The following is a 10549-nucleotide window of genomic DNA, read 5'->3' on the forward strand; positions in this document are numbered from 1 at the left end:
GATTTAATTCGATTCGCCTACTTAACACCAAAGGTCGTGGGGTCCAGTGCCTTAATTAACACCAAAGGTCATGAGTTACACTATCAGGTTCGACCCCAATTTTGGTGGAAATTAATTTTAGTGCTGTTCAATTTTCCGGGAAGGCAAAATTGTCGACCTATATATGAGCCACCTCCCACCAAAGCCGACTCCCACCAAAGTTCCTGGGTTTTAATGCTTGCATTAACTCGATCGTAATTAACTTTGTCATAATTAACAACGAAGGTCGTGGGTTAGATTCTCGCTAAAGGTAGTGGGTTCGACCCCACCAATAGTCGAGGATCTGGCCCATAATTTTCAACTCATGAGCTATGTAAGGCTTTCGCCTTAAAAAACTTTCCATAATCAGTCGTTGTCGTAATATGTTAACAATATAAGAATAATTAAAGAAAGCAGGCGAACAAGTAACGTAAAAATATAATTAAACAGCACAATACAAGTCGTGTAATCGTGAATGTTTTAGAGCTAATCAGGCCACACTAGCATTTAAAAGCTTGCAAGAAAGCAACCCCAATCTACCAAATTCGACAGAAACATATTTTGTATAACCGTACCATAGATTACTGTGACCTCATAATGTGTTACGTTTAATTTGCTTGCATACAGCATAAGCCTTTTATGTTGTTAAGGGTGGAATGTCGTACAAAATGCCCTTGACATCTCCATATATTTGGCAGCCTTTTTTTTTAATGTGGCGTAACTTTGACGAAAACTTCCATACCGTATCTATAAGGTGTTTAGGAGTGCACGAACGACATATTTCCCAGGTTACACCCTATACGAGTGTAAGGGTGCATGAATGTTTTATTTTGGTTGTGCGGTAAAGATGACTATGACATTATAAAGTTATGTTTGCAAATCACTGTCTTTATGTAATGCTCAATGAACAATTATATGTCGTTCACTAACACACAAGGGCATGCACAATAAGTTTGGCAAATGACCGGAGATGACCACGTATTTAAGCACGCACAAAGACGCTTACCATTGCGAGTGGTGCCCTCTAATTTGTCGCTGTAAACGCTATTTAGGTAGCTGTTATTACATCTCGCCAAGTGGTCTGGTCATATGTTTGGGGTCATATGTTTGCTGTGATGTGTGCGCTTTTCTATGATGTATTTACTAATTTACTCAGAGATTGTAAATTGGTCGATGCTAGTGTCGAGTCCACGCCCGAATGTTGATAAGGCCACATAGTATTCTTGATGTTTATTTTTTAGAGAATAGAATCTATAAGGGTAACACGCATCTCGAGGGGTGTAAGGGTCCGAGTTATTGATACACAAAAGCGCCCTTTTAGGCGTAAAATGGTTTAGAGTGTACGTCACCCATCGAAGGTCTTATGCATAAGCTATTATTTATATAGAGCAGAACTGGCAAAAAGCCTAATTAAGGCTTGCGTTGGGGCGTTTCGTGTGTGCTGGTTTCGTCCCTGTGTATGTTTAACTTTGAGCGCTGCTTTAGAAGTACAACTATGCTAAAATCCCGTTCACACCACTCAAATCCCCTTGTATTGAAACGGAAACGCAAAGACGTTGGTGGTGTCTAGGTCAAAACGATAAGCGCCACCGCAATGTGTTATTAACGAAGTCAGTAAGCAGATAAGCAGAAGGCACTAATGCGTGTCGCTATCTTTGTAACTAGGCCGTGTATAAGTTACGAAGCAATTTTTCCATATTAGAAATCTTGAAAATATTGCTTGCGTGACGTTAATATTTCGTAAGTACCTAAGCGTGTTTTTAGCGCAACCACACACAAAGTTTTTCTCAGCATAATCGCATCGGTCATGCAGAAAGTATAGCTTCAAAAAGACACGTCTCTGCGATTTCTGGCGCAAAATGTGCCAGGGTATTCCGCACATACGCTACTTGGGCACAGTTCACTTGGGACCATTTTAAGTAGTACGTTCAGATTTTTGAGTGGATGGCTAAGCCTTAAAGGTTCATGGGTCGATTTTGATTGAAGTCGAGAAATGCATTTGAGGTTACCAGACACTATTTCAGAAATACTTTGCAGTGAAAAGTACATCAATTCGTTCAGAAGAATCGGAATTATTGACAATCAAAGATCGCCTTTTATCCCCGTTGCGGTGCACCCCGTCCTTCTTCTATGCCTTGCACTGTGAGGGCAGCAGGGTGCTGCCCTTAAGGCTCCGCGTACCTAACGTCTCCGTGGTGTGCAGTTCAAGTTTTATTTTAGATGTTCACATAGATGTTCACTACTCACATAGATGTTCAGTACGTTTAGATGTTCACTACTTCCAATTTTGGCGCCTACGAGGTGCCAAACTCGGAGGCTATCCCTCAGTTTGTGCTTGAGTTCACGGTGTCTGATCCCTTTGCTGTGCTACAATGTACTGGAGAGCTACGCGCACCTACTATGTGCACCGAGCGACATGAGTAGCACATTCCATTTATCTAGCGGAGAATTTATCTCTACGACAATCACACAGCCTCCAACAGTCGAACAAACTTCATCTTCTTGTTCGTTCGTGCGAGAACGTCGTCATTGCGCATATCGGATAAGTGATGGATGCCGCACTCTGGACTCCTAACGCGACCAGGATTCCTAACGTGACCAGCTTCGACAAGACGGCGACAAACCTCGAGTGTGTTGAACTTTGGATGCAGACGATTATTCGTGAGGTGTTGGCGATCGGGCCTTGAGTCACGTCATTCTCAGATACCAATTAGAGTAAGCTGTTGTCCTCAGCAGTCGGGCTCACCCCGACACCCCGCAGCGGTCGCGGTATCCGCGCTACGCTGCAGACGCAGCTACACGAGACTGTAGTGGCTACGCATGTGCACGACAGGGCTGGAGTGCACACTCGCGCTCATGTTCTCCAGTCTGGTGGTGCTACGTGGTGCGGACCAGCTTCACTGAAAGATAGTGGCCACATCCGAATTGCGATTTTTGCATAATAGCTCAATACCAAGCACAGCCTGCCAAGACGTCTAGACAGGAGCGGCCAGGAGTTAGCGCACGCTGGAAAGCGTATTTGTGATCTTATCTTAGGGTCGCCTGGTTAGAGGCAAGTCGAATGTTCAAAACTAATGAAAATTAGTGAGAACGGACGGCTGCGATACTGATAAGCAGTGCGGCCAAAGTTTCATTTCTGCGCAGGCGGACGCGGCCGAGCGTTATGAGACGAGGCTTGGTGATATTACGATATTCCTACTTCTGGAAGTATGTAATTCTTATAAAACGTCGAAACGCAGATGTTCGCTTCCTTCAGCCTGTTAAATAAACTGCGTCAAAAATATCCACAGTATCAGTAAAAAGAAGCGCATAAATTCAAACACCCTTCATGATAGATGTAAGCTATTGGCCAATAGCAGCCGCGCACGGAAATATGCTATGCTGAGATATGTTAGGCGTTACAAGAGTGAGGAGAAGGCTTCTGTTGAAAAGAGAATTTTTAAAATGTAACTTCGCGCTCCTCTTGCGAGCTCCACGCGCCGCGCAAGACTGCAAAATTTGACTGAGATGTTCACAGCAGCGTACTTTATCGACTGGGTGGCTCAGGACCCGTTTAAATATAGTCATTTTATAACAAAATCACAAAGGAAGTTGGTCGTGTGTCGGTGCGTAGGGTCTCCGTAATTTATTTCCAGGCGTTGCATAACAAATAGGATGAATAATAAGGACAGTGGCATCTGGTTATGAAATTGATTGCCAAGGTCATCATTTGAAATTTTAAGGGTTTTAAATAATGATCGGTTTTATAGTATTTCATAACAGGCTTGTGGCAAGGGTATCATTTTTAATAGTCGTACTTTGTGTTCTTCCTTCTATTTGTTACTTATGTTCATGCAGCTTCTGTTCATTTCTTAGGGTATCGACCCCGCAGACTTTTGGGACCCCGATGAATATGACAAAAATGTAAGTTGACTGCCTGTTTGCTTCAACTTTGAATTAGTGCTATCTAATGAGTAACTTTTATGAGGATGTCGGCCGCATGGCAGCACCGCTGTGCCGGAATCATTATCATCGGAACTGGGGTCACGCGCCATGGCCACGCACAGCGAGCCTGAGGTAGCAGCGGCGATCAGGAAGCTGGACGGCAGATTGGTCTGGGCTCTCGAAAGTAAAGGTTGTCCTTTGCTTGTCTCCGGCAGTCCGTGTCCTCTCTGAGAGCCTCAGCTGGCCACTGGCTCTGAAGCCACAGTCCTGAGCTCACATTTGGCGCCCAACGTGGGGCCAGCTGGTGGTTCTCGGAGATAGGCATCACGGCTTCTGGTTCGTTAGCTGGTGTTTTTTGGCATTTTGATGGTAGCTATTGTGGTATCTTTGGTGTTTGGGTTACCGCTTGTTGTGCGGTGTTATTTGTGTGCATGTATCTTTTGCGTCTTGTTTGCCTAGTTTGTATTGTCTGTTTTTCCATGGAGACTCGCTCTTCGGCACACAAGGCACTCGGAAGAAGGACAGTAACCCGGAGTCTCGACTGTGGCTGGAGCTGGCACCGGTGAAGCCGGTGAGCGATAAGACGCGATGGCCTCGTCACCGTTGGAGCCAGATCGCCGCGTTGTGCCAGACATTAACGGCATTGGATGGAGGACATGACCGTTGCCACTCGCAGGGGTCATGAGCGCGCGCAGCCTGTGTCACTGACAAAGTTGACGTTGGACGTTCCAGCGTTTAGCGACAACGACGCCGGGAAATCGGTCACTGATTTTCTGGATGAATTGGCTTGAATTGAAATCAATTGACGGTTTCGGGTGTCTCGGAGCTTCACTTGCTCGAACTAGTCCTGTCCGTTCTACTACCAGCTACTGCGGCACAGTGTCTGCGCCTGCAGTCTTCGTTCCTGCCTTGGGACCAATTCGTCACGGTGTTCCGAGCGGAGTTCTTGGCGGTAGACTACCAGCACCACATCCGACGCGAGCTGGATGCCAGAACCAACACCCAGATGAGGGTCTGCGTGCATATGTTCTGGCCATGCAGGAACTTTTTCATCGAGCTGATCACAGCGCCACCGAGTCCTCTAAGGTATCGCATGTTTCGTTACGGTGCCACCCTTGCTTCAGGCCATATCTCTTAGGCCGTTCATTTTCGTCCCTTGAGAAAACTTGCTGACTTCGCCCAGCAAATAACGGAGACTGAGCGTGCACAAGCAGGCGCTCTTGGATGTTGCCCTGCAGGAGATGATCGACACCGGTGTGTTGAGACCATCCCAGAGCCCTTGGGCTTCTCCCATCGTTCTAGCGCCTAATGGCATAGCTCGCTTATGCGTACTATCGACGCTTAAACGACGCCACTTTTCGGGATGCTTATCCCTTCCCTTAAATCGAGTGTATTTTATCAAATCTGGGTAGTGCAAGGGGTTTCACTACTCTCTATTGTTCTCGGGGATTTTTGCAAATTGAAATGGAACCCGCGGACATCCTCAGAACAGCTTTCACTTGCTATAAAGGACTCTACGAATTTGTCCGCGTGTCATTTGGCTTGAAGAACTCATTGAGTTCTTTCCAACGCCTAATGGATTTTGTTCTTGATGAGGTGCGGTACAAATTCGCAATGGCATATATGGATGATGTTGCCATCTTTTCGCACAATCTTTAGGAACATCTAGAACACCTTGCCATCGTCCTTCAGAAAACGCAACGACTGGGGCTTACCACACACCCGAAAAAAAAGTCCAATTAGCATGCTCAAAAGTAGACTTGTTATGTTTTATTGTGGACTATGGTCGGCTTCGTCCTAACGACGCGAAGCTTCGTGCCATTGCAGAATACCCTTGCCTGCACGAAGTCAAGAGCTTGCAGCGTTTTTTGGGGAACGATTGTATTATACCGTTCTTTCATACCACGCTGCGCGGAGCTCACAGTTCCGCTTACTTAACTAGTGCGCAAGCGAGTAAAATAGAATTGGGGCGAATCTCAGCAAAACGCATTCAACACACTGACTCGTGCTGTTGCTGACACCACTCCTCTAAAACTACCCGTCTTAAACAAGCCATTTTTGCTACATCAGACGCTAGTGGCTACGGTCTCGGCACTGTTTTACTAGAGGAATTCGAGGGCGTGTTGCGGCCAGTTGCGTTCGCAAGTCAGACTCTTACTACCCGTGAGAAAAATTTCACCGCAACGGAGCGCGAATGTCTTCCGATTGTCTTCGCGCTTAAAAAATCTGACATGTACTTGGACGGCGCCTCTTTCACTATCCAAACTGATCATAGGCGCTGATTCGGCTGCAAGATTTACAGAATACGGCAGGTCGCCTCGCTCGCTGGATATTCAAGTTGCAAAAATATCATTTTACCACACAACATCGCACTGGTGCAGCAAACAAAGTTGCTGATGCACTCTCATGCGCGCCTTTCCCACAGCCTTCTTCCACCCATGCCCCATCTTCTCTCATTGCTGCTGTTGACACAGTCCCCAACCCGCGATGGGGCACCTTGGTCAGCAGGAAGCGCCTGGTCGAGGCGCAACGCAAAGACGGCCTCTGCCGCCGTGTTCTTGACCAGCTAGGTGGCTCTTGTGCGCAAGCGTCGACCATAGGTGAGTTGACTCTTATGTAATCGCTGACGATGGCCTTCTACTTCGCTACATTCCACAAGCTGACGAGGATGACGGTAACTCCCATTTTCGCGTAGTTATCCCGAGAAGTCTCCTAACAGCCTTTATTAGGTACTTCCACGACACTGCTTTGGCTGGTCACAGTTCTGCCAGCAAGACTTATGATATGTTATGTCAGACTGCTACTTGGCCAGGCATGCGGCAGGATGTCTTACGATATGCACCCGGCTGTTTGATTTGTCAATGAGTAAAACGACGTGGTGGTCTGCCTGCGGGTTTGATCAGCCAGTTCTGAGTCAAAGCCCTTCGGAAATCGTCGCGTGTGACGTAATGGGTCCTTTGCCCCGTACTACGCGGTGCAACCACTACTCTTTTGTAGTTACCGACCACTTTATGAAGTGGGTTGAGTTATATCCTGTGCGTGCTCTTACTTCACGCAACATTTGGCGCTGCCTCCTCGATGTCTTCTCGCGTTTTGGTTTCCCCTCACAAGTGATAACTGAAAACGCCATTTACTTCAATAGTCGCCCATTTGTGACCTCGTGTTCTGCCTTCAGCATCAAACACAAAAAGACAACGCCATACCATCCACAGGCTAACATAACCGAACGCGTCAACATAAACCTGAGGTCCATGCTTATGGCACATACCACCGTTCATACGGCATGGGATACTGATCTCTCCGAAATGGCATTTGCTATGCGTAGCACGGTCAACAGATCCACTGGTTTTACATCTGCATATTTGAAATTTGCTAGGGAAGTCTCATTTCCACTGACCCGTACCTTCGTACCGTCCCCTTCAGCTTCTTCCGATACCCACCATTTCGTGAAGGCACGACGTAAGCGGCTTACAACAGCTATCACTGCTGCTCGTGAGCACATGCATAATGTTCGACTCGAGCAAACCCGTCAATATAACTCGCACCGCCGTGACGTTTAGTATGAATCAGGTGACCTAGTACTACGTCGTACGCATCCTTTGGGCAGCTTTGTTAAAAGCTTTTCGGCGTTCTTAGCACCTCGATGGGATGGTCCATATGCTATTTCGGGCAAGCTTGGTAATCGATCTTACCGCTTAAAAGATGCCACAACCGGTACCTTAGTTGGACGACCAGTACATATCTCGGAGCTCAAACGCTATGTTTCGCCCCCCTCTTAGGCCTCGTGTTAGTCTCGTGACCCCCCTTGCTGGCTTATTCAACACTGCAGTTACAAGATATCAAGCCCGACATATGAAGTCTCATAATAGCATTGCCATACCAGTTTTCATGGAATGCGCAGCACGTGTTACAGATTTCCCGGTCCCCACGCTCGCTCCGCCAGCAGCCCCAGTTCCACGACCGGTGCGTGCCCTATTACCCCCATCCTGCTCGCTGGTCACCGCCCGCTGGCCGCCGCACCGTCGCCAGCTGGACGGTAATGGATTCCCTGAACACCTCTATTGGTTGGGTTTCGCGGCTGCCTTGGGAGCTGCAGCCAAGGCCACTCATCTGAGACTCGCCGGAGCTGGTTTCCTAGCCGTTCTGGGGTTTCCTCCTTTCCGAGAACTATCCCTCCGAGTGGCCTCCTGTCTATACGCCAGAGGAAGCCCGCATCATCTGTCCCCTCTTCCGCGTGCCGGAGATTTCCTAGAGGGCTCATCATGCCGGATCTATTCACCGGGACCGGCTCGACGCAGCTGCGCTGTATATTCCTGGCCTTCAGCCGCCAGTTCTCGGCATCGTGAAGGCCTCTATTGCGTTATTCGGCTTACTGCGCACCCACCTTCTTCGCGACGAGATCCTCGATGCGCACCAGGAGTATCCACCAGATGCAGAAACACTTGGTCCACCGGAGCCACAAGCGCTCTTGGAGGACCTCCTCGACCTGGATCCGTGATCCGCAGGGGAGGGGGCAGTATGGGGATGTCGGCAGCATGGCAGCACCGCTGTGCAGCACTCATAATCATCGGAGCTCAGCTCACGCGCCCGGGCCATGCGCAGCGAGCCTGAGGTCGGAGTGCCGATCAGGAAGCTGGGCAGCAGTCGACCTGGGGTTTCGACAGTAATGGTTGTCCTTTGCTTGCCTCCGGCAGTACTTGTCATCTCTAAGAGCCTCAGCGGGCCACTGGCTCTGAAGAAACAGCCCTGAGCCCACACTGTTTGCAATAGCTGACAAACTATTCTTCTTCTTCTTGTATTTCTTCTTGTATTGTTCTAATTTCTTCTTGTATGTAATAAACAATTATGCGTGAAATATTATACAGAGTGTTTCTACGAAGACCTTAAATAATATTTAAAAATAGTCGTTTAAAAATAAAAGGGCGGTCCCCTCATATGCTAACTGAGCAAGGTTATGTGCCACAGCCGCACTCTTGGCAGTGAACAGACATGACATTCGCAGTTATTCCATGAATTGAAAAAAAAAAACGCTCTCTTAGGCGGTCATTAAGACATCATGCCATTTTACTTTGCATTTTCTGGCACAGGTCAATGGCAATTTGTTCATAGCTACTCCATAGCCATCAACTAAAACGGTTTTCGATGTCTTTTGGAACACCCAGACGCATTTTTATGGCACGGCTTTTCAACGGAATCATCTTTCTAAGTTTATTTGGTGCAGCAAAAAGCACGTTTGCGTTCCGCCGACTAGACATCTTTTATTGCGATAGCAATTATATGGACACTCGAAACGGATTTCTGTGTTCGCCGTCGCCGTGAGGTTCCGTATGACGTCAACGGCGATGAAATCGTCGCCGCGTGCCGGACACTGTATGCGCGAGGGAAAGGGCACAAGGGACGCGCGCTTTCACAGGGAGCGAACGCACGGCGGAAAGCAAACGTGCTTTCTGCGACGCGCTCCCTGAGGGGCTGCCGAAGCTACCGTCTCTTTACTCCTTTACAATCACCATATATATATATATATATATAGAGAGAGAGAGAGCAAACGTGACTTCTTCCGTCGCGCGAAAGGCCGTGGGGGGGACAGGAGGGAAGGAGGAGAGGCGACGTTGAGCTGCGGCACATAAATGCGTATTTATATAAAAAATGACCGCATATCCACGACGTGAATGATGATGAGTGGGCGAAGCACCGGAGGATCATTCGGGTAAACTAGAGCTACGGACGAGCGAGGAAGAGAGCGCGCGTCGGGAACGAGCGCTCTTGTGCACTGCAGCGCCCCAAGCTACGGACGAGAGAGAGAGCACCCGTCCGGAACGAGAGAGAAAGAGAGCGCGCGTCGGGAATGAATGCTCTTGCGCACCGCAGCGTCCCTAACTACGGATGAGAGAGAGAGAGAGCGCACGCGTCTGGAACGAGAGAGAGAAAGAAAAAGAGACAAAGCTGCGCCTCTAGCGGGAGCGGCGAGTACTAGCGTGGCTACAACGGCACGACGACGCGACGACGGCGCGACGGCGGATAAGGCTCGAGCGACCCTAAGGAGGTTCGGCCGTAAACGTTGCGAGGTCCGGATCTCAAAATCCTAGTACAAGGAGAAGCGGTCAAAAGAGTAAGCACTCTATGAATCTAGGCATGTATGTACAAGAAAACCGCAGTAATCACATCATCATAGAAAAATTAAGACACGCCACAACACAAACTATCAGGCTCATTAGGAGAATAGCCAACAAGCGAATACGGGTAAAAGAGCAGGACTATAGGCCAAGCCTTTGTATTCAGCAAAATTACATATGCACTCCCGTACCTGGAATTAACGCAGAGGGCAACACAAGCGATTGACGGACTAATTAGGCAAGCTTTTAAAGCAGCCATCGGGCTCTCAATCAACACGCCTACCGATAAACTATTACAGCTAGGAATAAACAACACCTTGGACGAGCTTGTTGAGGCCCACCAAAGGGCACAAGAGCTCAGACTAACCCTAACGACGGCCGGCAGAGAAATACTAAAGGCTCTAGGTAAAAACACTGAACCCTTGGTGGAGGACGTGCAGAACCCCCCCCCCCCCCCCAAACAATCCAAAGATCAACACCATAGCTTCAAACCT

The sequence above is a fragment of the Dermacentor silvarum genome, chromosome 3 (genome assembly GCF_013339745.2).
Source record: "Dermacentor silvarum isolate Dsil-2018 chromosome 3, BIME_Dsil_1.4, whole genome shotgun sequence".
Classification (NCBI taxonomy): domain Eukaryota; kingdom Metazoa; phylum Arthropoda; class Arachnida; order Ixodida; family Ixodidae; genus Dermacentor; species Dermacentor silvarum.